Consider the following 27624-nt stretch of genomic DNA (forward strand, 5'->3'; position numbering starts at 1 on the left):
ACTATATTATAGTGCTTAGAATATACTGGCTAGTGTGCCGTGCGGAGGGCTCTCTCAATGGGAGGAGGTGGCCGCGCCGGCGATGCCTTCCAACTTTGGCCGCCAGGGGCGCTGCTCATCGTAAAGGTGCCGTCGACGCCGTCGGCCGCCGGCGCGCCCTTGATTTGTTGCAGCTGCGCTGGCCGAGCCATCAGTGGGTTCGAGCGCTTTGGACGCGTCTACGCTGTTCTTTTGTTTTAGTCGTAGTGTTTCTTGCATTCATATGAGAAAATTAAATTTGCAACGACTAATGATGCTAAAAATAAAGCATCAGGGCAGGGAAAAGACATGTTTCGTGTCGCTCTGTCGGAGTGGCTACCGCTCGAATCAGGACTAGGTTTCTATGTTCGGTGTGCCATCGGACCCTGCGCAGCTTGCGTAGTGGAAGCGGCTGATTAAAATACAGGACCGCAAGTTGACTTCAACGTGTGTTGTCTGCGAAAAATATTTTGAGGAGAGCTACATCGAGAGAACGTTCAAAGTGACAGTAAACGGCATCGTCAACGAGCTCGCTAGAGATAGACCACGAATTAAGCCCTAAACCGTGCCAACGCTATTCGACCATTATCCGAACCATCTTCTGCCTAAGAAGACATCGAAAAGAAAGTTGAGGAACCTCTGTGACCAACCGGCCGCTAAACGACAAAAACGCAGTGCCGTAATGCCAGTGGTGCAGACGACAGCCATGCACGCACCGTCAAGGATGTTTGACAATGCTTCCAAGGAGCTGGCAGCAGAAGAGCCGAGCGAGAACTCATGCCCGCAGCAGCAGACGTGCAGCTTTGAGCCTCGGGATCCGTATGACTCAATTTACATACCTGCAACTTGGACCAAATTAACCGAAGCACCTGCTGGATCTGTAGCCTACGCGCGTTATCGGGCCTAAAAAAAAAAAAAAAAAAACTTTGCCACTTTGTACATAGAAAAAGTGATAACTTTTGGAAGCCTGAACGCAGTTCTGTGGACACTACAGTGTATATTCTCGGAAAAAAACAAGCGCGTACAATACAACAATATCTAAAGCTGAAGATAGAGCTATATAGGTAGAGTGCACTGGAGGGTCTTTGTTCCGAATGTGGCCTGCAACCAGCTGATTCAGGAAGCACATATCATTCATGGGAATATATTTTGCAGAAAAAGTGTCGCTTGACCGTCAACTCTGAAGGGGTTAGCTGCGCTTAATGCAAATACCAGCGGAGGCTTACACAAGATGCGCAGAAAGAAGGAAAAAGCATGCAACTAGCCAAATAAATGCTGCAACATTTCTCGCGCTCTGAGAAGAGCTAAGAGAAAACTGGCATGGAGCGCAGCACAAGTGGCTCTATTGAAAGCGTAAAATGAGGAGCTAATAAGTGAGTCTGTGGTTAAAGCTTTTTTTTTTTTTTTAATCCCGCGCGTGACCTAGACAATTGTGACCGTACAACAACCGCTCGGCTGTTGAAACCGCGAAGCCGAAACTGGTGAAGAAAGTAAAATTAATTATAAATTACTTAGCGGTGGTAAGCGAGAAACCACGAGGAGAATTATACAGGAATATCTAGCGCATCATTAGCAAGCGAAAAAAAAATACCACCAAAAATTGGTATCAGACTACTTTAAAATTATTGCGGTGTCATATGTGCGGCCTTTCTCCAAAACCTTTAGCGGTGCATTTCTATATTTTTACTTGTTTATTGTTGCTGCGCCTTTTTGCTCAAATGTTACTATATTGTAGACTTTGTAAAAAAAAATCAGTGATACAATCACCACTTTTGTTTCTTGCCTTTCCTTCTGTTACAAAAGAAAGCACACCGCATAATAATCATTTATGTATGAAGCAACAATTAAGTGACTTCCTAATAAAACAAATGAATAAAGAGTAAGAACAAAAACTGAAGTCAGATTCAGACTGCTTGTGTTTATTGTCGCATGCGATCTTTGAAGACATGCGCGCGTGCAATATATGTTACGAAAAAGCAAGAAAGGGGTCTTCCTGCTAAGGTGGCTTCATCGCTCCTCTGAAAATTCTTGCCGTCCTTGTAAGCACCTGTCCTGTCTCCAGAGAAGTGGATCTTCTATTTCCGAGGAAGCTCCAGACGTCCTCTCCGTGTCAGGTTGCGAGACCTCCGGCGCATGCTACTCATGCATGATTGCAGCTCAGGTCGGCACGGAGGCTAGGCCTAGTGCTGCCGCTGCCACGCTGGCAGAGGTAGCTTCGCCGGAGTTGCTCGCTGCAACTCCTGCCCTGCCGTCGACACCTCAACCTGACCATCGGCCTCAGGTCCAGCCTGGTGCTCCCGGTTCTTCAGCACCAGCGCCCATTCAGCCTTCCCAAAATGGACAACAGCCCGTAAGTGAACTGTTCTCTGGGCAGAGCACGGCTATGGCCACTCAGCTAACACGACGAGATGCACATCCAACAGTGCGACCTGAGGAGACAAGCTCTTCAATGGACATATCGGCTCCACCATCCGCATCAACGAGCACCCGTGCCCCTCACAAGCGTCCTTCAGAAGATAATCAAGCGAATTCGTCCTCGGCAAGTGGTGGCTATCAAGGAAAGCGCTCCTGCTTAATTATCGAAAACCAGGTTGCACCTACACCGGGATCGTCATCTTATAAAGTGGCGATTAAATCTCTAGCCAACAAAAGCCTCACCGATATACCAAACAGGATCATCCAGGCCAACTTGGACGCGTGTCTCGGAACCAGAGGTTTTCGGGGCTTCACGACAAGGAAGAAGTCAAACACTATAGCTGTGTGGCTCCCGACACTTACTGCGGTGGAACGTGTCCAAACGCTTAGTTATATTTCAGTCACAAGTGAGATCTTAGTGCCTGTGCAAGTGTATCTGGTTGAAGTCTCCGAATTGCAGCGTTGCGTCGTTTACAACGTCGACATAAACGAAGATCAAACCACCCTTCCACGTGAGCTGTACTGCCCAACGCACCGAGTCATACAGGCCCGACACATAGGAAAGGGGCGTTCCTGCATGATCACCTTGCAAGGCCCTCCGACACTCCCAGCCTGTCTGTACTACTACGGCTGCATATTAAGGCCACGGCCGTATAAACCGAGCGTGGTTTACTGTTATAACTGTTTTCGGGCAGGGCACATGCGCAAATCTTGCCCCTTTGCTACTGCCGATGAAGGTGCGGCTGAAGGAAAAGTTACGTACCGATGCGGCCTCTGCAAATCGGACGACCACGAGATAACATCTCCAAGTTGTCCGACAAAGCAAAAGGCAACGCAGAAGGCTCGTCTTCGGAACACTAAGCGTTGGCCAATAGAGGACATGACGCCAGTTCAGACATCCAATCGCTTTGCAGCTCTTCAGTGGAATGATGACGAGTGGCCAGAGCTTCCTGAGCCCGCTTCGAATGCACCTCCAGCTAAGACAAAGTCTAATGATACGGTGCTCAAGAAACGCCGTCGACAACAGCCAATACAGCAGTGTACTGATCTACCAGACGAAGATATGGCTGTAGTGGATGAGCAAATCAATCGTCTCTTAGCAGAGGTCTCTAAGCTCCGACAACACCGCGAAATGCTTGCTCGACGTCGGCGAGCTGCAGAAGTAACCGCCAAATCTAGTAATTGCCCAACACAACCGCCTTCATCCCGCTCAACAGGGCCATTTGCTGCCTCTTCCCAGAGTACCACAACGCCCAATGATAACTCTGCAACATCGCTGCTCCGCTATATGGTCAACCAGTTGTCCAACCTGACATCTGTGATACTACAGCGCTTGGACTAGCACACAAAATGGCGAAATCCGGTCGTCCTGGTGTACTACAGTGGAACTGTAGAGGCATTTCCACGAAGGTGGCCGAGCTCAAGACCCGACTGCGATTTAACAAGCTTCGGGTGTGGGCTATGTTACTTCAGGAAACGAACGCCTTGCCATCTATTCCTGGCTTCAGCGGCTGCGTGTCTCCTTCAATGACCGACCGTCGCGTGCAGACTGCTTCTCGCCCGGGAAAGGCGGCGATATATGTTGAAACGAGTATTCCTCATGTACGCCTTTCTCTCGAAAACTGGTGCACATCATACCAAGAGGTAGTAGCAGTTGCTGCGAAATTTCTGAAAGGAACCGTTGTTCTTGTTTCTTATTACATTCGACCAGCTGGAGGCGCCTCTTCCCGTATTAATCTTGGCTGGTTATTAAGTGTTCGTCGGCAATACCCCGGGTGTCCAATTTTAGTCGGAGGCGACTTTAACGCCCCTCACCCAGATTGGGGGTATCCCACTGCAAGCCCTCGTGGTAGGCGTGTGCGGGACGCCTTCACTGATGCCGTGTTTGTTCTGCTTAATCACCCTGGGACAGCAACACGGCCTGTGCGTCACATACGTAGTGCTGCCTATGCTCCAGACTTGACGTGGTGGTTGGGCGCAGGAACTCCCTCATGGCACATGGAGCCGGACTGCTGGGGAAGTGATCACCACCCTATCCTCATCGGTCTCCATCCCTCCCGTCTCCGCCCTTTACGCCGCAAATGTTCTGTGATAAACTGGGACAGCTTTCGCTCATGTCTCGACAGTATGTCTTCAGATTCGCCGTCACTCCTTGTTGACCGTATACAGAGAGCACTAAACAGCGCTACGACTACTACCTGGATTGATGTAGGTCGACCGGCACCAGATCTCGGCCTGCTTAACTTGTGGGCAGCCCGCCGTCAAGCTGAGCTGGCTGCTACGCGAGACCCTACTTCGGGGCAGGCACGTACACGACTGAATTATCTTACCGCAAAGGCTCGGAGATATGAACGCGATCTCTCGCGACGCCAGTGGCATACATGGTGTGAACACTTTTCTGATAAATCATCGAATGCCTCACTATGGCGAACGTTTCGTGCAATGGAACATGGTCGTCGTTCTACTGACGCAGCAGCAACAGCATGCTTTGCGGCTAATCTGTCGCCGGGTGATTTGGCCAAAGAAGCTGCTCGAAAATTTTTCCCAAAATACGATATACTGCCTCCTTCAGCTGTAAACCTTAATTTGGCAGGTATCCCTGCAGACGCATGGAAACTACCATCTGCTGCCGACGCAGATGGAATTGCGAGCCCCTTTTCGATGTGCGAGCTGCTGGCTGCAATTGACGATGCGAAACGGAAAACAGCGCCCGGCCTGGACAAAATTCAGTATGAGGTTTACAAGAACCTCAGTACTGCTGCACTTCCTTAACTACTAGACACCATAAACAAAGTGTGGCTTGATGGTGTCGTACCCGAGAGCTGGAAAACCGCTGTCGTGATCCCTATTCCCAAACCTGGGAAGCCTCCAACGGACCTCGCCAACTTACGACCAATCTCCTTAACATCAACGCTTTGCAAGCTCGCAGAGAAAATGCTAGCCACACGACTTTCTTGGTGGCTTGAACAGCACGGTTTTTATCACCCTGCTCAAATTGGATTTCGTCCATACATAGGTACAGAGGACGGGTTGGCTGTCTTGGCATCAGCAGTTCTGTCATCTACCCGCAGCCGCAATGTGCGTACCATATAAGCAATGGATGTTGAAAACGCATATGACAACATCAGTCATGCTGCAATCCCGAATGCCATTGACATGCTTCATCTCCCTCCGAGAGTACGCACTTTTGTCGCATCATTTTTGGACGGAAGAAAATTTGCAATACGCCTCAGCGGTGACACTGTTGGTTCATTCGTTTCACTACGTGGCGTGCCCCAAGGATCAGTATTGTCTCCGACGTTATTCAATATTACTTTCATCCCATTGGCGTGGCGCCTACATGATATCCCTGAAATCAAGTTTTTGCAGTACGCAGATGATATCACGGTATGGAGCACTCACCATGATCTTCTCACTCAAGAGGCCGCCCTTCAGTCAGCCTTAGACGTAACCTCTGATTACGCATCCTCCATTGGCCTTCAACTTTATGTGTGTAAAACTTCATACACGTCAGTCGCCAACCGCTGGGGACGCCGTAAACTTGCCTCAAGTCCAATTCGTCTCTCTCTATCAGGCACCCCAATACAAGAAAGTTCGAGCCTGAAAATTCTGGGCTTAACAATTCACCAATCAGGATCAGCGACTGCTTGGCTCTCTCAGGCAAAAAAGCAAGCACTTCAAACTATAAGTTTAATAAGAAGAATTGCACCTAAAACGGGTGGCGCTGGCTCGTCTTTTGCACGCCAGTTAGTGAGGGCGGTTCTCAGCCCCGTATTGTTTATCAGGCCCAGTTCCAGCATCTTACAAGGGCACAATGGAATCGCCTTGAAGCCGTAAATCGAGAAGCTATGAGGACCATAACATGCCTTCCACGAATCACACCGGTCGTAGCGTTACAGGAGAATGCGCAGCTCAACACCATCGATGAACTGGTGCAGCAGCGCCGTGATGCTCGCAGACTCAAGGCCACTTTGTCACATTCCACGCAAGCACTGAGGGCGTATGCAACGTCACACATTATTCTTCAGCCACCTGCGCCAGTTCTCCCTCCCTGGAAATTTATACTGTTAGGAGACAACAAGCCAACTGACATCCGCAGACCGACGTCTGCCAACTCTGCATCGTTGCTACGCCAGAGATTTGAAGAGCAAGATACTAACCTGCCTCAAGATTCCATAGTAGTGTACGTAGATGGAAGCCTGCAAGGCTGTGAAGCCAAAACGGCAATCCACTGTCCACGGAGACCTAGCCTGAATCAGACAACTACGTTTCAGCTTTCGGAACCACTTACATCTTTCTGTGCTGAGCTTGTGGCAGTTCAGGAGGCACACTGCTCCGTGACTTCTATAACCATGCTCCCTACAGCCCACATTGTCATCCGCACTGACGCACTTCAAGCAGTACGTCTGCTCCGACGTGTCAGCCGCTGCCCTAAAATTTGCCAGGACATCCACCAGCTTGCGGCGCGCATCCCACAATCAATACGCATTGAGTGGGTCCCACGGGATCTGCTGCCTTCCCAAAGTCAAGCTGATTTTGCAACCCGCCTCGTGAACCAAGACGCATCAATCCCACGGCTTCTCGAAGTCGACGACGCTACCCTCCTTTTGTCAAGAAAGGAGCACCTCCGGCGCCGCACACGTGCACTTATCCCTCCGTGTGCGATATCCCTTCCCCGCGGTCTCACCCGTGCAGAGGAGGTTGCGCTTAGGAGGATCCGGGTCGGTGTTGCCCTTACACCAGCTGTAACTAGGACGTGGTCATACTTCCAACACTTATATCCTCGCCCAGGATGCCCGATCTGTAACAACGAAGATGTCGAGGCCGACATCCACCACTTGCTGTGGGACTGCCCAGCACTCAAGCCAACACGAATCCGGCACCTGAGCATAGCTGGCCTTTCAGCAACCAATCCTGCCTCATACGTCACTTGGACGCAGGGACCTCATCATCGCTCACTTCTGGACTTCATAAAATCAGCCAACCTTTTTCCATTCATTTAATCATTTATTCATCCTTCATCTCATAACCCACTGATGCCCTGAGGCAATAAATATCGACTACTAAAAAAAAAAAAAGAAAAAAAAAAGCAAGATCGCCCTTCTTTTCTGTAGCATATATGTGATGCTATAAAACGTCACTAACCTGATATATATCACCTTAGCAATAAGATGACTGAATTGCAGAAACGTCGACGTAGCCTATCCGAAAGCATGAGGCCCGTATACGTATTGACGTTCGTAGCACTTGAATGCGGCATCGCGATATACCATGGACCATAAGAAAAGACCCGAAGAGTAAATAAAATTCAAAGTTGGATTAATGAACAGTGTAAAATATTAAGGGTATTTTCTGATACCTGTGTCACACGGACAATAACAGTCGTCGTCGATCCGTTCCGGGTTAGATCGCGATTGAGAATATAGTTCCCATATTTCGGGACAACCACCTGGGCTGACTGAGCGCTCACTCAGAAGGAAGATGCATACGATACCTTGCATCCGCAATCGGGATGCGTGGATCGCAATCGAGTGGCTCTAGATCAAATAAAATCGTCATCGGAATATTTCATAGCAATATATTGAATCTGGCCCGGACTCGTCGTTTAATCAAAGATTAATAAACTATTGCAACCAACGTGTCAACTTTAGGTGGTTTTCTCAAATTTCTTCTCTCGCTGGATATCAGTAAGTCAACATGTGTTCTGCTTAAGACCTTATCCGGTTCAGCTGAATAAATAAAACAGATATACAGCAGACATGGACCAGACAGTATTTGTTAAACGCTTCCTCGAGCGCTATTTGAGCGTATGATTTTCTCCGCACAGTACTAGGACGGTATGAATCTCTTCCACCAAGACTGTTTTTAGACACAAAGTGTGCTTAAACCGTCAAGAGACAGGTTTCGCAGTGAAAAGCGCGGCGCGCTATCCGGACCTATATGCCGCCTATGCTGCCGAGGCCGCGAACGCGGAGCGATAGCACCTTACTATTGGTAGCGCCGCCCCGCGGTGGCGGCGGGAAGGCATCACCGCGGCGGACATAAAGCCCCTCAATAAAGTTTATTGAGGGGCTTTAGGCGGACACGCCAGCGCGCGCCCTCGGCACACTAGCCAAGGCGGATGTATATTCTAGGCACTATAACTATATTGTCCCCATGGAGGAAGGAAAAATTCCTCCATGGTTGTCTCCACCCTGGATGGCGGCGCTGCCATCGAGGCATCCTAACCCACCCTAACTTCGGAGTACTCACCGCTCATCAGCACTAGGTCGGGCGAATGCAACTTTGTGCAACCTACAAGCTTACGCGATTTGCAGAGGGGTGAAGGGCGTTGCCAGTTAGGACACTGGGCTGCTTCATAGCACATGAAAGCGTTGACTTCCCACCTTAACAGCCCAGTCAAATCGCTTTTTCTGGGAGTGACGACAGGGTGGACAGAAGCTAGAAGGTTCAAGGCTTCTCGCACCCCTTGCGACCAGCCATTACTGTTTAGACGGACTTCTGCGCATTGCCGCTGGATGGCGCCACGGCTCCGATGCCCGGCGGCACGTGGATGCTCTGGCGCGCGTTATTCAACCTGCGCACTGCGCAGCGCTCTATTATGGCGGCACGACATCGCTCACACGCAAGGCGGTTTCCGCTGATATAGTTTCCGCTTGCTTGTTGGCTTGTTGCTGTCATACCCGTATTGCTGCTGTTCGCTGGTTGTTTGCTCACACTTCATCCGCCAAAGCTTAACACGTCAAGCTTTTTCACTAGATGTTACATCGGAATCGAGTTACAAATCGGATGAGCATGCTAATAACCTCAGGGCTCACATACCCCTGTAAAACCCAATAGCGCGCAACCTTGTTTAGCACGTGAAACGCAGCGTACCTTTGCACGTCATGAAAAAAGAAACTGATAAGCGGATACAATCAGTTATTCCGACCCTGCCTGCATATTTCTCCTTTGTGTAAAACTCCCACAAAAAGTATGTGATATATCAATCTTGGTCGCTAGGAGTGACATGGAGTATGCTGCGCCCTACACTGTCTACTTACTTTTTCATGTAACGGGCGCTGTCGTGGCATGTTGGGCTACAGCTGCCTCGTTTGTGCACTCACTGTTAAAGGGCTACTCCAACTTTACAGATACATCCTTTTGATTTTGTGTGCTCAGACTTCACAACTACTGCCGCCGATCCTGACAGTTGTATTTGACACTGCTCTAAAAATGAAAAAGTAAATGGAGGGAAACACGAAATTTCATAATTTTGACTGCAGAAGCCTAATAATGCCCTCAGAGGCAACCCCATCTCATTTTCTAACATGGTAGCTTTAGAACAATACCCTGTTCCCTAGAAAATCCGGCACCTGCGTTGGGCGAAACGTCATGACCATCATGCCTCTGGTTGGCAGCAAGCATGGCTAGGCACTGATTTGTTGGCAGGTTGCATGACGTCACGAGACCTCATGACGCGGCCAAATTAAAGGAGGTACCAATTCTGGCAGTTCCTGGGTAAAATGGTGTGCAAACCCTCGATCTGTGACAATTGGATCCCGGAGTAAGACACGCTATGCTTCCAAGCCACGCAGGCACTCACTCTCACATGGTTTGTTTAAAGCGCAAGGTTTTATGTCTATGTCGGATGGTCTTCCACGTAGCTTACGAATGCATGTTAATCAGTACGTGTGATATATTAGAGGCACAGATAATTAAGAGATTTGTGATTATAAGCGAGTTGCAAAGCACACGTACGCGAACAATGACGGGAGCTCTGTCGCGTCATACATACCTAAAGGTGTACCTGAAATATTATTTTCGTCCTGTCTGAATTGCTGTCTGGCGTAGCGGGGGGGGGAGAAGTATTTGAGATTTTACACCCTGAAGCTATACGTGGCCTGTGAAGAATCCTTTTGCTTGGCAAAATGATCCAGATTAAGTTTTTGCGTCGCTCCTACTTCGAACGGAGGTCGCCTTGGACATGGTTTTATTCTACAACCTTGGACTGAGCAGCCCAACTTTGCAGAAACGGTGGCACTGGTTGAAAATAAAAAAAGAGCAAAGTCTCCAGCTGTTAGACAAAAGGAAATCGTTCTGCACGCGTTAACCGCTGTTACAATGTTGGAACCACTTGCTGCGGGGCTGAGTGATTTTTCTCAATATTTAATTCACGCACAATAGAGGACTGAAATTACTTTTCTGGACCTATAGCCGCCATTGGAGACCATCAACTATTTAAAAAACGCAACGGCTAACATTGCTTAATTAAGGGCCTAAAAACATATATTTTATTTGCTTGTTGCATTTCTTGAGTTAGTTTATTGCGTTATGCATTTAATCGCTCACCTCTAAAACCAATTAACTGCCACTGAGACCATCAACAAATGACATGAAAATGAAAGGAACCTGCCACTCACCCACCAGAGCAGGCTTCACAACGCTCACCTCCACTCACAAGATGCACCACCCAGCACCCACCTCACTCTTAAGAAGCTTTATATCCACCAAATATCCACGAGAGGATGTCAATGCGTATCCACACTGCCACCTGCACCCTCCACACCCGCCGACTATCAGAAGGACTCCACCCACCTCCAGACTCCTTTATTCATCACATGTACTTAAAACGAACCACAAACCACCCTAAGAACCACGTCTTCCTTCGAGAAGCCTCCATCCACGCACAAGAACAATATAATGGACACTTAAGCTCCGCCTTTAAAGGTTTAGTGCTATAACGTAGGCTACCACCCGGCATATAAAGCTCCGCTTTAACAAAGCCGTATGAGCGTGTCTGCATGGCCTATAGGAGTAGCGCGCCTGACTCGGCATCGAAGAGCAGTGGACGGTTGGTTCTTATTCCACCTTCTCACCTCAAATGGGAAACCCAAGTTGGCTTGACTTTCGGATACAATGTGGTATCGTTTAGTCGCACAATGCATCGCATAATCTGTGTCCGGCCATGCCTGGTACCTGCCACCGCCTGCCAGCTACCTGGCCATGCTTTTTCGCTTACAACATCGACAGCGACACCAACGTCGGAATTTCTGACTAACGGGCCTTCAACGCTAATGCGTTAAAAAAAAAAATGGCGGGAAAATCAAATTCAAAGACGCGCCGGTAGAGTCGACTAATGTAAAGTGGAATGCAAAAGCTCCACTGATATGGTAGCTTCGCCGCGGTGATCAGATCGTATGATCGTTCGCCAGTTTCTTCTTTAGTAAAGAAGATTCTCTACGAGTTGCAGTTTCCATTTTAATTACTCCAAACACTCAACGTGTACTGATAAGCAGCCTACGACGGTGTAGGCTCCTGTAGTATTCGTAACTGTGGCGCCCCTGTAGTATTCGTGGCTGTGGCGCCCCTGAGCACGATGTCGCAGGATGGAATCGTACTAGCGATGACAGCATTTTGACAGAGTCGAAGTACGAGAACACCACTGTGCTGTGCGTGCGATGTGAGTCTACGATGAAGAACCCCAGGTGGCCGAAATTGATCCGGAGTCGAACATTGCAGCGACTCTAACCTCCTTCAACCCTCCTTCACGATGCGGTTCAGACGCCCCCAACAAGAACCGAGAAAATAACTGTAGCTCCCCCCCCCCCCCCCCCTCTTTTCTCATAAACACTTCCTCATAACATCCACCAGCACCCAATTGTAGTATGCCACGTGATAATATGACCTCAGGGCGTTGAGGCGGCGTACTTATTTGACGTTAACTATAAATATGGGTCAGTGGGTATCTTGAGACCCGCAAAAAAGTGCGGCGCAGTTTTCGCAGGTATGCAATCAAGCTAATCCATTTGATTTACAAGAACTGGGATTAATAACCGTGAAATAAAAAAGCAGTAGCTTATTGGTGTCCATTTTAAAGCGCCGCGGTAGCGCTTCTTTCAATGGAAATGTTCCACTGGCGCTCGCGGCGCGATCCCTGTATACAAAAAGAGCAACGAGTATCACTCTGCGCAGTATAGTTCGATTTGGCTGGCACCCTGAGCTGTACGAAGTGCAAGGCGCCGTAATGGGTGTCAGAACATGCGTCAGGCCGCAAAGGCTCTTCGAAGATGCGACCAACTAATAGATATGCTTACTCCACTGGCTAGTGCAGCGGTAATGCTGGCCATGCATGCTAAAAGCAAAGAAGGAATCGGAGTAGTTGGGGAATATCGTCCTTCCAACACAAGCAGAAAAACTTTTCATGGGAAAATCCCATTGCCATCCCCCTTCTTACCTTTTAACGCGATAACGTCCAAGGACCCTTTCTCCGGGAAATCCGGCGTTGGTGCTGGTGTTGTCGGTGTTGTGAGCGAAAAATCGTGAAAATGCATCTGGAAGGTGGTATAGTTAGCAGGGGACATATGGTCGCGGACCGATTGGTAGTCTAGTTGGATGACGTCACGCAACCGCATGATATGGTCGATTTAGCAGTAGCTGCCGACTCAAACTTCTCCTTTGAGATGGAAGAGTGAGATGGGGATCGAACCCTTCGAGACCCTTGGATCCCGCCCGACTCACTATCCCTAGGCAGGTTAATTCATACAAGGCTTAGTTAGAACGCGGCTTGGTGTTTCACATAACGTAGTAGCTTACGGCCGTATGCCAATCAGTAATCCTGAGATAATAGATGCAGAGAATAAGGTATTGGTGATTAAGCGAGTAGTAAAGTGCACGTTACGTTATGATGATAAGCTAAACAAGGATCCACAAGGAGGTCTGGCAGGCGGGAGCCAATAACACTGTCGCACCGTACTCCTAAAGGCGGAGTTAAGAGTCACCAGTTTTTTGTTTTCGTTCTCTCTCTTTTTTTTTTTTTTTTGCTATTACAGATGCTAAACAGATGCACTGTGCAACCGCCCCATAAAATATTGCCCCAAAACCTGCCCTTGGCTGCAAATATAATATGAGGCCCGATCGCGCCTATCTCTGCTACCTGTGCCTCGTTTAATATTCCGGCAATGACGACCCCGCTAAGTATTCTCTGAGATTAAGTCGTTTTCTTTTTTTTTTTTTTTGCCACTTTAGTATGACTAGTCTTGAATAGCAACGCCGGTCACCAACGCCATACTTCGCAATCTCGACGACAGATCTCTTCATACACTCACAGACCTATTCAACCATCCCGGTACACTCCCAAACGCATGGCGCAAGGGAAGATAATCCTTATACCCAAACCGAACAAGTCAATCACCCCTACGAACATGCGCCCCATATCGCTCACATCTTGCATCGGGAAACTCTTTGAACACGTCGTGTTAGCACGTCATACCGCATACATGGACGAAACCTCACAGTACCCACATACTATGCTAGGCTATCGACCTCGGCTCTCCACTCCCAGGATGCCTTACTACAGATAACCACTGACGTACTCGACCCGAGCGCGCCAGCCCACACGAAAACAATTCTAGCCATTGACCTCAAAAAAGCTTTCGATGACGTCAAACACACGGCCATTCTACAAACACTGACGGACCTCAACGTAGGTACCAAGGTACACGGATACGTAAAGGCCTTCTTACAAAACCGAACAGCAACGCTGCATATCGACAACATCCACACACAGCCCTACACGCTGGCCAGCGTAGGAACACCACAAGTCTCAGTCCTATCTCCTTTCCTATTTAATATAACGCTTATACATCTTGCTCATAGATTACAAGCTATCCCCCACCTTCAGCGTATACGCTCTATGCTGACGACATTACTCTCTGGGCAACACATGGGTCCGACGGACAAATCTAAAATACCCTACAAATCGCAGCGGACACCATAGCTATACTATCATACGTGACATCGGTCTCGAATGTTCACCAGAGAAATCGGAGCTCCTCATCCTGCCGCCGAAAGGTGGGATCTACCACACGAACATTGAGATAAACATCCGGGGTAGACGCGTTCCTCGTGTAAACACGTTGCGTATGCTTGGTCTGTATCTGCAGAACGACGGGAAGAACAAAGAAACACTAAAAAGGCTGAAACGAACCCTCGCCGCAACCGCGCAACTAATAAGACGAGTCACGGGGAAGGCGCACGGACTCCGAGAAGCTGATACTCTCCGCATAATTCACGCCTACACAGTTAGTCGTATCCTCTACGCGACACCTTATCTTAGGCTTAGCGCAGGCGAAACTCAGCAGCTAGACGCCATGATTCGGCAAGCGACAAGAACGGCTCTGAATCTACCAGGGAACACAAGGAACGACAAACTGCTTGCCCTGGGGTTGCACAATACAATACGCGAATTAGGTGAAGCACACCTTCAAGCCCAATACATACGCCTTGCTGCCACACCTACTGGTAGACAAATATTGCACAAGCTTAACATCCGGATCCCTGCCAACGACCCAAAACTAAGCACGCTTCCATCCCACATCAGGGAATCTCTCTACGTCAAACCGCTACCTCGAAACATGCACCCTTTACGGGATCAAGGCCGCAGGACTGCACGGGCGAAATCACTACACAAGTGTTACGGGGACGCCCCGGATGCGGTCTGCGTAGATGCAGCTGTAGACGACCAGGGAGCTACGGCCGTAGTTTACCAACCAAATACCGACCCCCTCAGTTTCGAACTGCCACCAGGCACCACAGCAGAAGAGGCTGAAGAAACCGCCATCGCCATGGCTATGACAGACACCAGTGTCAACTACATAATCAGCGACTCCAAAACCGCCATCCTAAAATACGCTAGGGGCAGAGTACACCTCTCTGCCAAATGTCTGCTAGCCACACCAACCCCCCACCTCCCCCGACGCGCTGAGCTCGTCTGGGTACCTGCGCACTCGGGAAATACCGGCAACGAGGCCGCCGACTCCTTAGCCCGAGGGTCTAGAAACCGGGCACAGGCGGAACTCAGGGGGGGATTTCTCGAAGGAGTACATGCATGCCTTCGCTGAGCTCACCGCACACTTCCGCGCCGAACGGCTACAATACCCACCACCACACTTCTCCCTTACCACCAGGGAACAGCATCTCTGGCGACGACTGCAAACGAGGACCCTACTCACTCCCTCTCTATTATCTCACTACCAATCAGTCCCGCCAATCTGCCCCCTCTGTCAAGCCCCTAAAGCGACACTGACCCATATCCTACTAACCTGCCCGGCGTCTCCTCCTCCCGGCGGACCGGTGCCACTCCTGACTTGGGAAAACTGGGAGACCACCCTACGCTCCAAGGACCCGGCGAAGCAAAAGATCGCAGTTCGCCGGGCTGCCGACGTCATGGACAGATTGAATATGAACGTTTGAGTGCGGTGGGGCCGTGCGGGTACCCAGGGGGCCAGGGGGCCCCGAATACCTTTGCGTTTAATAAATGTTTTGTCCTCCTCCTCCCTATATAACACCATCCCTACCACAATATGCCCCTGCTACCGATAGTGGATCAGACTCCGCGCCGAGTGGCGCTATACATAACCTGCAGCGAGCCGGGACAAGTGGCCGCCGGAGATACGCTTTTTTTTTTTTTTTTTTTTCCGTTTCGTAACCTAATGTGGCGTCGTCGGCTATTCTACTATACGATCTTGCCTTTGAGCCCATCTACCAGAGTGAGCTGACTGAAAAGTTCTTGGGTGAATTTGGTTAATTAGATAGTTAAACGAACAGTGTAGAGAATTTTAACTTTTACTGAGAGCGTACAGCTTTCTTTTCATTTATTTATTTATTTATTTATTTATTTATTTATTTATTTATTTATTTATTTATTTATTTGAGTACGTACAAATCGCCCCATGCATCTACGGGGGGTTACGCAAAGTTAAAGGCAAAATCACTGTGAACAGATGCAAATTCATACAAAAGACCCAGTAACAATGCAGCTAAGAACAGCAACAAACACTTCGGAAATGCTGGCAAGTTATGAAAGGGTTAAAATACATATAAAGCGAAAAAGTATCATGCAAAAGCGTTCTGTTGATAAGGAAAGCAGTCAATGGTACATGGTACAGTGATGCATCAGTTAGTCCCCGTAAATGTGTTTTAAGAGCGACTGGAAAGCTGCTGTCATCTAATGAAAAGCGCAAAAAGGCCCCTCTCCCTAAACACGGCTTTTTTATAAGGTAGAAAACATTTTTTTTTTTTTAATTACAGCCGATTTAGCCTAATTTGCCAGGTGCGTAGCATGTGCGCTAGTACTTGCCACTCTTGTGAAGCTTGTGCTTACAAACGCCCCGCCCCGCTCGTTGTTCAGGCGTTTCACTTCGCCGGAACGATTCTCGTGGCAATTGCGACGGCTCGAAAACAGCGGTCCCACTGTTTTTACACCATCTGCGGGCGCGTGCCGCCTCTGATTGGTCACTTCGCGTGGCACGCCGCTCTATAATTGGCCACAGCTGTGTGACGTCAGCATGCAATGCACAGCCAGCACCACCTAGACTACTACAAGGCCCGTGCAAGCTTATGTGATGTCATCGTAGTGAGATCATACTGAAAGTCGGTTTCACCCTCTGCGGCTGCGTTTTTTTTTTTTTTTATTATTATTATTCAGTGCTGCTCTGGAGCTACCTCTTGAAATTTTTAGTGCTAGCGATGAAGAGGATTATACTTGCGTTGCCTGTATTATCTAATATTGCCAGTGTATTGAAGTATATAAGAAGTTTGACACAATCCACCTGTCATTTATTTCAATGGCAGAAATGAAGTTGCAAGGAAATTTTCACCTTCATTCAGAGTTACTTAATTAAACCTTAAGACAAGCACAAAATTCATCTGAGAGCACATTTATTGTTAGATGGATAGATAAAGCTAAGAATGGTAGGCATATGTTACTCAGAACGGTGACCTTGACGACACTCGGTGTAGCTTGTCGTGAATACGAGGTCGCTTTCACGGAAGTGCTGGTCACAAAGCTGTAACGTAAATATAAAAAAAAAAAAAAGCTGCTTAAGCTGGGAGCAGTGACTGCCATGAGTATATTAACGCAGCGAGCAGGTAACTCGGCTTTAAACCAGTCATTTACTATGGCGACTACGATCACGTGGCCACTAGCGAATTAAAATTGTTTCAATAAGAAAATAATTTAGGTTGCAAAACAATTTCGTTCCGCACTCAAAACAGGGCGAATGCTACTCGATTATTAGTAGCTGTGCTGTCCAAATTATGTGCTCGATATGACCACGCGTATACGCTTTAATACACTGTGCTAAATCAAATAGTGGTGAATAGCAGCACGAGTATTAGGAAGCAAACAAGAACGCTTTCTTAACACAGTGCACTTCATCGGTAATAAGTTTTTCCACGGCACAGCCTTTATCCACGCTGCATTTTGAGCCGAGTCCGACGGAAACTTGTACACTTGCGCTTTGGATCCATTGGCATAGTTAGAGCGACAGTTTAGCGCACAACACCACCCACACATTGTAGATACCTTGCTCGCAAGCGCCTATGCAGCACGGATTAGGAACACAGCAAACACAGGCTGAAAACACGCACTCAGGCCGAGTTCCAGATCGCCTTGCTTGCGTACGCTTGTGCTCAGCGCCGCTGATCTATATCCCCAGATCTCACTGTCGTGACGTAGGACTAGTGGAAAGGGGGACTTGCGCTGGCCTTCTCTTAGCCTAAGGGGTGTTGGCACAGCGCGAGAGAGTGGCAGGTAGACTCACAATGTTCGGCTGCAGAGATGCATGGCGCATAGTTCTGAACGCATTGGCCACCGAAACCGACCTGTTCGCGTCGATCGAAACCCAGTCGCGGTGATACTAATTCTATTTCATGGTCACCGATGTAATCGAAAAGGCAGCGGCTAAGTGATTGAGGGGAAGCTTTAATGCTAGAACAATAAAAAAATGCAGGGGCTCAGATCAACGCCCGATTTTACAAGCAAAACGTTTGCGACATCGATTCTTCTGCGTCGACCCCAGAGGCTGCGTTACAGTGGCATTCACTTGAAAACGGTGGTAACCCATTTTTTTTTTTCTTTTCGGTAAGACGAATGTCACTAGACTAAACCGATCTGTGGGAAGATTATTCTTAATTTCAGGTTTCTCACCAGTATATATATATATATATATATATATATATATATATATATATATATATATATATATATATATATATATATATATACTCAGAAATTTGAAATGTTTTCAATGCAAAATGGTTTATGGACGCAATTTATTTTGCTTACCGTAAGCCTTCACCAAAACTATCAAAATATGCATGCGTATCACTCCTTGGGATGCTTCTAGGTTTCTGATATTCGGTGTCAAAAACTTACACCATTAGTTTTTTGCGGCGGTATTAAATGCTCAGTGCAAGCGCAGGAAAAATTCGAGGCAATATAATGCTATGCAACGGGATTTCAGGCTGCTCCCGTCCGTATGCTGAAAACATTATTTTCCAGTATTCCACGGTTGCCTCACGGTAATTGTCAGAAACGCACTCTATTGCTTTTCTATGGTAGATTTATCTGCTCGGTGCGAGCGCAGCGCAAACTTAAAAGCAAAATTTTTCCACTCATCGGAAGGTTAGAAAATTCCGATCAATGTGTTTACAACAGTATCTTACATTATCGCACAGTTACCTCAGAATTAAAACTGATGCTCAAATAAGCGGGACTTGAATACGTCTTCTGATGCACGACGATCGTCAACAATGGCCAGGGAATCACTTTTTATCAATTTCACTATGGACAACAACTACATGAAGTTATCTTCAGTGTCGTCTTAATTGCTTTTAAGACTACCGGTGCCCACCGCGGCTAATGGTTTCTCCATTAAGAGACTTTCTTTTTATCAAACACGCTTTCTTTTTGCATTTTGAAAGTGCTCGCTAAGACACCCGGTATAATAATCTCAGCTGTATGGGTTCTTCGGTTTCCCCAGAGTATATACCCCGCACACGTAGCAATGTCATCCCAGAATTGCAAGTAGGACATAAAGTCTCGCAGCATCTGAAGTCATAACGGTGGCCTTTGATATTCAACACCAAGGCAGATTTGGTTATCTGGACCACATCATCATACGCTCACAGTAAGCCTACCGTGACCGTACGGCTGGTAAATCCCAAAAAGGAGAACTTTTTGCTGCTGCTTTTACAAAAACACCACCAAATTAATTGGGAACCGGGTCATGCCGGCGGCGCATAATTTAAGTCGAGCGTTATTATTAACTGAACGATTCAACCTCACGTCATACCTTGCGTCCACATTTAGCGAACGACTAGATACTGTGCGTCTTAACCGTATAAAACGCCCTCCACCGCACAAAAAAGCAAAGCCCAGTATATATACTGTAGCCTGGCGCTAAATAACAAGTTCATTTGGAAACGCCATAAATACAGCAAAATACATCGAGCCCAATATATTGACGTCTTCCCCAAGTGTGGCGTAAGTTCCAAACTTTTGTTGGGGGCTCAACTGACTAGAGTATCTTTTAAAAATCAGCTAAAGTTCACCGACCAGATTCGTGAAGCAGCTCGGGCCACTGCAAATATTGAATGAGGACCCCACCCTTCTGATTGTCAAGCAACTCTCAAAGCTTGCTCCCCCCCCCCCCATCATTCTCTCTCTCTCTCAAACACACACACACACACACGCACACGCGCGCGCGCACGCACGCACGCACGCACACACATACACACACACGCACACACGCACACACACACACACGCGCGCGCACACACACACACACACACACACACACACACACACACACACACACACACACACACACACACACACACACACACACACACACACACACACACACACACACACACGCGCGCGCGCGCAGTTCAATGTATTTTGTAGCTCAAGGAGCAGAAAATGAGAAGATGTGACGAAAAGAGTAAAGGCGCTGGAAGGTGTTACTACAATCGCTCTCAGCTTCGACAGCCGTATGTCCAATGCTGTTAAACCTAACTGAGCACCGGTATTACTTTTTTTTTTCACCTGCCAAACTGTAACCAATCACCCTTCATGGGCTTGTGCCTTTTCAGCAAAGACCAACGTCATAACAACGTAAAGGCGCTGTAACTGTCGAATACCCTCGAACCACGTCATGACAAAAATTCATAAAAAGAGAATGGGGGGGGGGGAGGAGAGGGAGGGGGGGGGGGGGCACCCTATACTTTGTAAAGAAACCCTGACAGGGAAAGGAGGGCTTCAATAAATATTGACAGCAAACTCCGTGACTGCCTGCAGAGATTGTCATGGCGGCAATACTTGAATTTGGTTTCTTGTTTTGTACGGGTCATTTCTTTCCTTTCCTATTCCCCCCCCCCCTCTGTTTTTTTTCGTTCGTGGCTCTAATATTCTTTTTGGTCGTTTTATACATGACACAAGGCGCCAGTGGCGTTAATACACTCACTATACGCTGGTTGGAAAGAAGTGCTTGAATATCGTTGTCTCTGTCGCGTTTTTTCTTTATTTTTGCTTTCGCCAATCCACTGCAAGGAAAACATCAACTACCCCACAATGGCGTCCTATTAGACTTTTTTTTTACGTTGCTGAATTAATTTTGGGGTCCTTCACTATATTTTTGTTCTTACGTGTTGGCGGCACTTCGATATATGTATAAGGGTCCCGCCGCGATGGCCCACTGGTTAAATCGCGCGTCTCCTGTTCCCGAGGATGTGGATATGATCACTGCCGCAGCACCCGCGCTTCGGTGGAGGCAAAGTGCAAGACGCACATTTTTACTGAGCGATTCCTATATATAGTCACACGGCGGGGCTCAAGATTACCAGCGACGCCCATTACGTAGCCCCTCATAGCCGATGTCGCTTTGGGACGTGGAACCCCATGTAACAACATGCCATACCTGTAAGGTGTATTGCATGCTTAAAGGCACCTTCTGTTATTGATCTGCTAAGAGTTATGATTACATAGTCTTAGTAGCGCGACGAGGAAAGCGAAAAAAAAAAAAAAGTCCAGTCGATTCTTGCGGAAACCAAACACTGACGGAAGCATGAGTTTCTTCTGAGAAAACTCTGTTGCCTGTCAATTTGCTGGCGTATTGCGCGCGACAAAACAGAAAGCGTCGCAATGTTTCCATTTCTTGTCGGCAGTGTCTAAGCCTTTTAGGCTGCAAGCATATGGCCGCTCTTGTGCACCGTGCTCTTGTGTATTTACTTTTAGACTATTGCTCAGCAGCTTACCAAAAAGACTTCCAGCCAGACATTTCGGGAGCTTAAAATCTGATATGCAAACAACCTTACCCACACGCCTCCAATGTGCAAACCCCGCCGGGGTGGCGGAGTGGTTAGGGCACTCAACTACTGTGGATGCGGGATCGAATCCCGGCCTCGGCGGCCGCTTTTCGATGGAGGCGAAGAGCCAGGCGCCCGTGTGCTGTGCGATGTGAGTGCACGTGTCAGTGCAAGAACCCCCAGGTAGTCGAAATTCCCAAGTCCTCCCCTGCGGCGTCTCTCAGCCTGAGTCGCTTTGGGATGTACGTTAAACCCCACAAACCAAACCAATCATTGCGCAAGTTTGGAAAAGCAAGTACATACATACATACATACATACATACATACATACATACATACATACATACATACATACATACATACATACATACATACATACATACATACATACATACATACATACATACATACATACATACATACATACATACATACATACATACATACATACATACATACATACATACATACATACATACATACATACATACATACATACATACATACATACATACATACATACATACATACATACATACATACATACATACATACATACATACATACATACATACATACATACATACATACATACATATCTATGCCAAGCTTGGCGACAGTGGAAGTTTAATCTGTTTAGTTGGATGCAAATGCCGGGAAAAGAAAAATATTGTCGAAAGCGCTGGTAGCCTGGCACCGAGACAGTTTTATAAGGTGACTCAGTGCGCCGACACATTTGCTGTTTTGATGCTCAATTAGGTGTGGCATATGACACTAAGCCATAGGTGAACATTAACTGAGGCAAATAGCTGTTGCTGTATCACGTCCGTATACACGTATTGGTATATGTCGCATATTAAAATGTACCGTTATTTTATTTGTAGCAAGCAAAAGCAGCCTGGCTAGCATTGGTAAATCATGCCTCTTAACGTAAGGTGCCATTCAATATCCGAATTATCTGTCAAAAATGCTTCGGGAGCCTCCATGATATAAGTAATATATTTTGTATCGATTCTGCGCCGGTTGAATTTTGTGGAAGGTATTTTCAGCATGCGCTCGTTCATGCACGGACGAAAACCCGAAGCAGCATCGGCGACGGGACGCGGCAACATTTAGCCAGAGTTCCGATCCTGGCTCATCTCCTTTCGCGCCATGCGCTCGTGACTTTTACCGGCGTCGTTAAACGTCTCAGTGGTCGCTGGCCGCAATGCGCGAAACGTCATCGGGCGCTGGCAAAGCACGCGTTGGGTAGTGGGGGAGCTCGTCCTTCAGTGCCTGGCTCAAGCTGTATACCTTCCGATTCGGCAGGGCACTGCTCGGGGAACAAAGCGTCGGGCCACCCCGGCACTTGCTCTGTTTAGGTGTTCGGTGGGAAGCGATCGCTGGCGGAATCTCCGTGGGTGGGCCCAACAGCCGCGCGCGTAACACGAGACCCAAGCCCGAGGCCCGGCGCACCACTGGGACGCCTGGCCGGGGTCGCCGGCACGTCCGCGTCGTCATCGGCGTGCTGCTAGTCTCCCGTGCGGCCGTAGCCAAACAACGGACCGTAGCAAGAAAAACGCACCAAGCATGAACGGATCGTCTGCGTCGCACATGCCGCCCAGCGCTGACTGTGGTTATGGTCGGCTGTAAACGGTCGCTGCGGGCTGCCGTGCCGCCGGCTCAGCGCCGCGCACCAGCGAGGGCCACCTCCTCGTCTTGCGCCCTCTCCCAGTACATTTCGCGTCGTTTTCCTTCCTCCGAGGGATTTTTACGCCCCGAAAGAAGCGAGAACGATCGGTGGCATTGGACGAGAGGACACGTGTTTATCTTCGTCCCGAACATGGCGGCACGACTGCTGCCAGCGCGCACAAGAGACCGCGCAACTGTCCCACGGAGGAGTCTCTGCTCTCCCATTTCCATCCACTGCTGAACCCGTGTGGCCTACAGACGAGCACGTGCTTTCCTTAACATTTGCGGCGGCAGCAATAAATGTCCTTCGCCCTTCCCATACTGCATGTATGTTCTTATCGGGCTTTTCTCTCCGTGAACTGCAACACAGAATTCAATGTGTTTCTTATCATTCGCAAACATAAGTAGAGAAACTTCAGCACTCTTCCTACGTCTTCATTCTGTTGTATCAGCTCCAGCTGCATCCTTCACTACGGAGAACAAAGTCCAGATGCTTTTTCGTTGAGACACTAGTTACAGTTTTTCGTAGCTTTTCTTGGCATTAATTGCTCCCTCGCATGCATGCGTGTGCGTGAAGCGCTCGTTCTTAGCTCTAACCTATCCCTTTCCAAATTTTCATACAACTGGGTGCTGTTGTTAGCAGAGAGCCTGCCCATCGTTTTTCGTGAAGCCACTTTATAATTCCCATCAGCCACAGACTGTCTGACATAGGAAACTAGACAGGCATTCGCATTCTGTGATTTTAGGCAGCGATGCGATTGCCGTCCAGGAAACAATGCGGACCCATCTCCGACACGTGCTCCAAGGGAAGCAGCACCTGCCACCTACATCGTGTCCACCTAACTCGCAGGAATTCTGGCTTCGACCAAGATGTGGAACCCCTGCCCCTTTCTATATAATAGTACATCTTGCAACCCCCCCCCCCCCCCCCCCCCCTCCTCTGGACACTCGCCCGTAAAGGTGAGGAAGTTCGATTCGGTGTGAATGCAAAGAGCCGCATGACACAGGCAGCGCTTCTTCAAGCTACTCTCGCCTGCTTAACCGAGCAATACACACAGCACACCCCCATTTTCACCGACGGTTCAACTACTCAAGAAATTTCTTCCTGTAGCTTTTACCTGCCCTCAACAAGTCATGCAGTCTTACCGGCTGCAGCGGAAGGCATCATTTACGACAGCTGAACTTCACGGCACTAAAAAAGCCATCTACTATATCCTGCGACGTGAAACTTCGATCTTCACGCATTCATTTTATTTGATTTAATCCTTTAGGATCTATCTGCACATAGCACACACTGCACGAAACCAGTCATGGTGGGACACGTACATTGTAGCGCATGGTCCTCTCGACGAACGGTCAATCCCTGCGAAGACTAGCTGCGCTTTTGATGCGTTTGCAATTAGTACTTGTGGAAATAATGGATGTGGCCGCATGTTTCTATCGGGGCCGTTGGGCTACAAGTAGTCTTCCTAATCTTTTCGTCTCTATAGGGCACACGTGTGCGCACGTTCAGAAACTTTGAAGAAAAAAACGGGCGGAGGAAATGTTTTTATGATTAGCATGACTACATGTCGAAAATACATTTCCATGGATAGAGCTGACTACTGTATCTACAAACACGGACTTCGACAGAGTCAGGTCGAATTGGCCTGTAGAGTAAAAAAAAAAAAAATAAACAGTTTTCAGGTTCATGCATATGCAGTCGGGTCGAGTAAAGTAGATGCCGCAGCGAGTCGAGTCAACTCGCCAGCATACAGGTGTAGGTTAACCCGCCTCTTCAAAAGCATTCTTTAAAAGGCGCTGTTGAGTCAGGTAGTCGAGTCATGGGAAACCCTGCGATAAAAAGAAACTAGGAGCGTGTTTCCTAGCCCTCATCAACGATAAGAAAAAAATAATAAGCGAAGCTCTCGATAGTAAAATGCAACGGAATCAAACACGAACAGAAAGCTTGCAGGTCATGTAGAAAACGACCGGGTCAAGTAAGGATGACCTCGCTTACACGACACCGACTAGACCCGGTGCTGTCGAGTTCCTGTAAACAGAACTTATAATGATAGAAGAGTGCCAAAATATTTTGTTGAAGCAGAAAAAAAAAGTAACGTAAGGCCCATGTCAGTATTACGCGATGCGAAGACAAGTGAAAAACGTTACCACGGAAACTCTGGCTGTGGCGATTGTTTTCTAGAATGATATCAGATAGCTCCACTTGAGATTGAAAAAAATTCAGCTTGCAAAGCTCATCAAAACAAAAAATAAGCAAAGGAAGATTACTTTTTTTTTTTCATGAATCTGGTGAACTACGTAACAAGAGAATCGGGTCTGATGAATTAAGTCTTGCTTGTTTCAGTAGGCAAGGCGGCAGCAACCTCGCGTCATAAGCTGCTGCTCCCGGGCAATGGTAGGAGCGACGGGGCAAGTGTAAATGACAACGCTGCACCACGTGCCTGTGTCCAGCCATCGAACTCAAGCATACAACGAGCATTTTTATCTGCATTTGAAATGCTACAGACCTCAATTAGTTGCCACGCCCGCTTCAGAACGTCACATGGTACCCGGAATGAACTGCTTACAAAGGATTCAGTGGGAAAGGCGGTAGCAACCTCGTCAACATGTATTTAACAACTCGCTTCTGCCGATAATGGTTGTTCGTCTGCAGATAAGGGTTGACATTCCCTCTCAAAGTGGCGATGATCGGTTTTAGAGTGCGAAGGCTGTACTTTCCGGGCTGCAATTCCCGAGTTCGCCGGGTGTCGGTGAATAACGAACTCTTCACAAGACAACCACCTCGTCTTCTTCTCTTTTAGCCTCTGAGTGGGAATAAGGACATTTTAAAGCAAAATTTCCCAGTTCGCAGGGTGTCGGCGAATGTCCTTCAGGGCCTCACAAGGTCAAACTAGGAGTAAGTCGTTTCGGTGGTGATTTAGCTAGTCCGTGTGTAGTGCTTTTACACACACAAAAAGAAAAACGCTGGTGCGGAGCGGATTAGAATCGGTGGGATTCCAACCCGGGTACTTTGGCTTAGTAGCGAAGCATCTTAACCACTTTGCCACTAGGTGGGTGCTTTCGCTCGTTAGACCCAGGTTTCAGCAGGGTTCAACCTCCGCAACTTTTTGTTGCTGCTGCCTTTACAGATGATGTTTGTAATATATTTGCCTCAGTGAGATCGTCCTTCATAAACGTTCTTTTTCTCGCTGGAGCTGTTGGTGAGAACTCGGGTCCTGATACAGATAGCGCTGTTATTTGGAAGAAACTACAAAAAGGGCAGACTGCAATTATGATGACGTAGATAACGTAGTAGCACTGCAGATGACACTACAAACAGAAATTAGGCAAAGGTTTAATCCTGTTAAACCTAAGCAACCAAAGTGAAAGCCTGGAAGTTATGCGTGATAAAACCTGGCTAGGCTTGGTTGTTGCTTGATGGTAATGACTGATGTGAGGCATCTGATTTGGCTCGTCTTCGGTGGTGTTCGGCATCGTCATTGCGATGTTTGCTGGAACGGGATTCACGTTCTTCCGAGATCTCGGCGGCACTTTTCTGGATGATAGGATTCGGCCTGTCGTCTTCACAACCTGTGAGACGCAGACAATTCACGAGGCGTCTCACCTGGATCACCCATGACGACTGCTGCCGTTAAATTACCGAGAGCAATCCGCTGGCACCGGCTCAGAGGCAGCGGAGGCTAGACAGAGCGAGCGCCACGGCTCCAGCGTTGCTGCGGTTGAGTAATGTCGTGGTTGTCACGTAACTAGGCAGAGCACGCGGTTAAACTCGGTTTCCGTGACGGCGGCAGATTGAAGTCATAGCTGCCACGTGGTCTCTCCTCCGCTCAAGGAAAAACACGCGCTCAAGGCGAAGAAGCTACGAACGGTAGTAGTAAAAGCTTTCGCTTTTAAAATGGAGCACCACCCCCGTTCTTCCTCTCGTAAGGAGCGGCCATGCGAGCGTCCTCCGCCTCAGGTAGCTTTGACGTCAAAAGCAATGCCTCCTCAGCACCAGCTGACTCCCGTGCGTCTTCTCCCACGCCTCCAAGCCCACCCATTGGTACAGTTCATCTTGGCTCAGAAACATAGGCGCTTTTCACTCTCTCCGGTCCTTTTGCGGCAGTGGAACAGTCAGCCTCCACCGGAAGCCAACCAGCCTCCTGAACTTTATTGCCAGTCAGTCCACACCTCAGTCAGCTATCGCACTATCTTAATTCGATCCTCCATCCATTCTAACCGGTTACCAATAATTGCAGGTCCCAGGCTCTCTAAAACGGCGCGTTTGTAGCAAATAATTTGAAGGCTATCTAACGCGACCCTGTCTGCAACCTTGTCTCCCGCAGCGAACCCGAATCTAGTTCGGGCACCCCTTGTGGAAGCCCTACGCATTTCTCGCAGTACATG

The sequence above is a fragment of the Amblyomma maculatum genome, chromosome 1 (assembly GCF_055883805.1).
Source record: "Amblyomma maculatum isolate TAMU_Amacu chromosome 1, ASM5588380v1, whole genome shotgun sequence".
Taxonomy (NCBI): Eukaryota; Metazoa; Arthropoda; class Arachnida; order Ixodida; family Ixodidae; genus Amblyomma; species Amblyomma maculatum.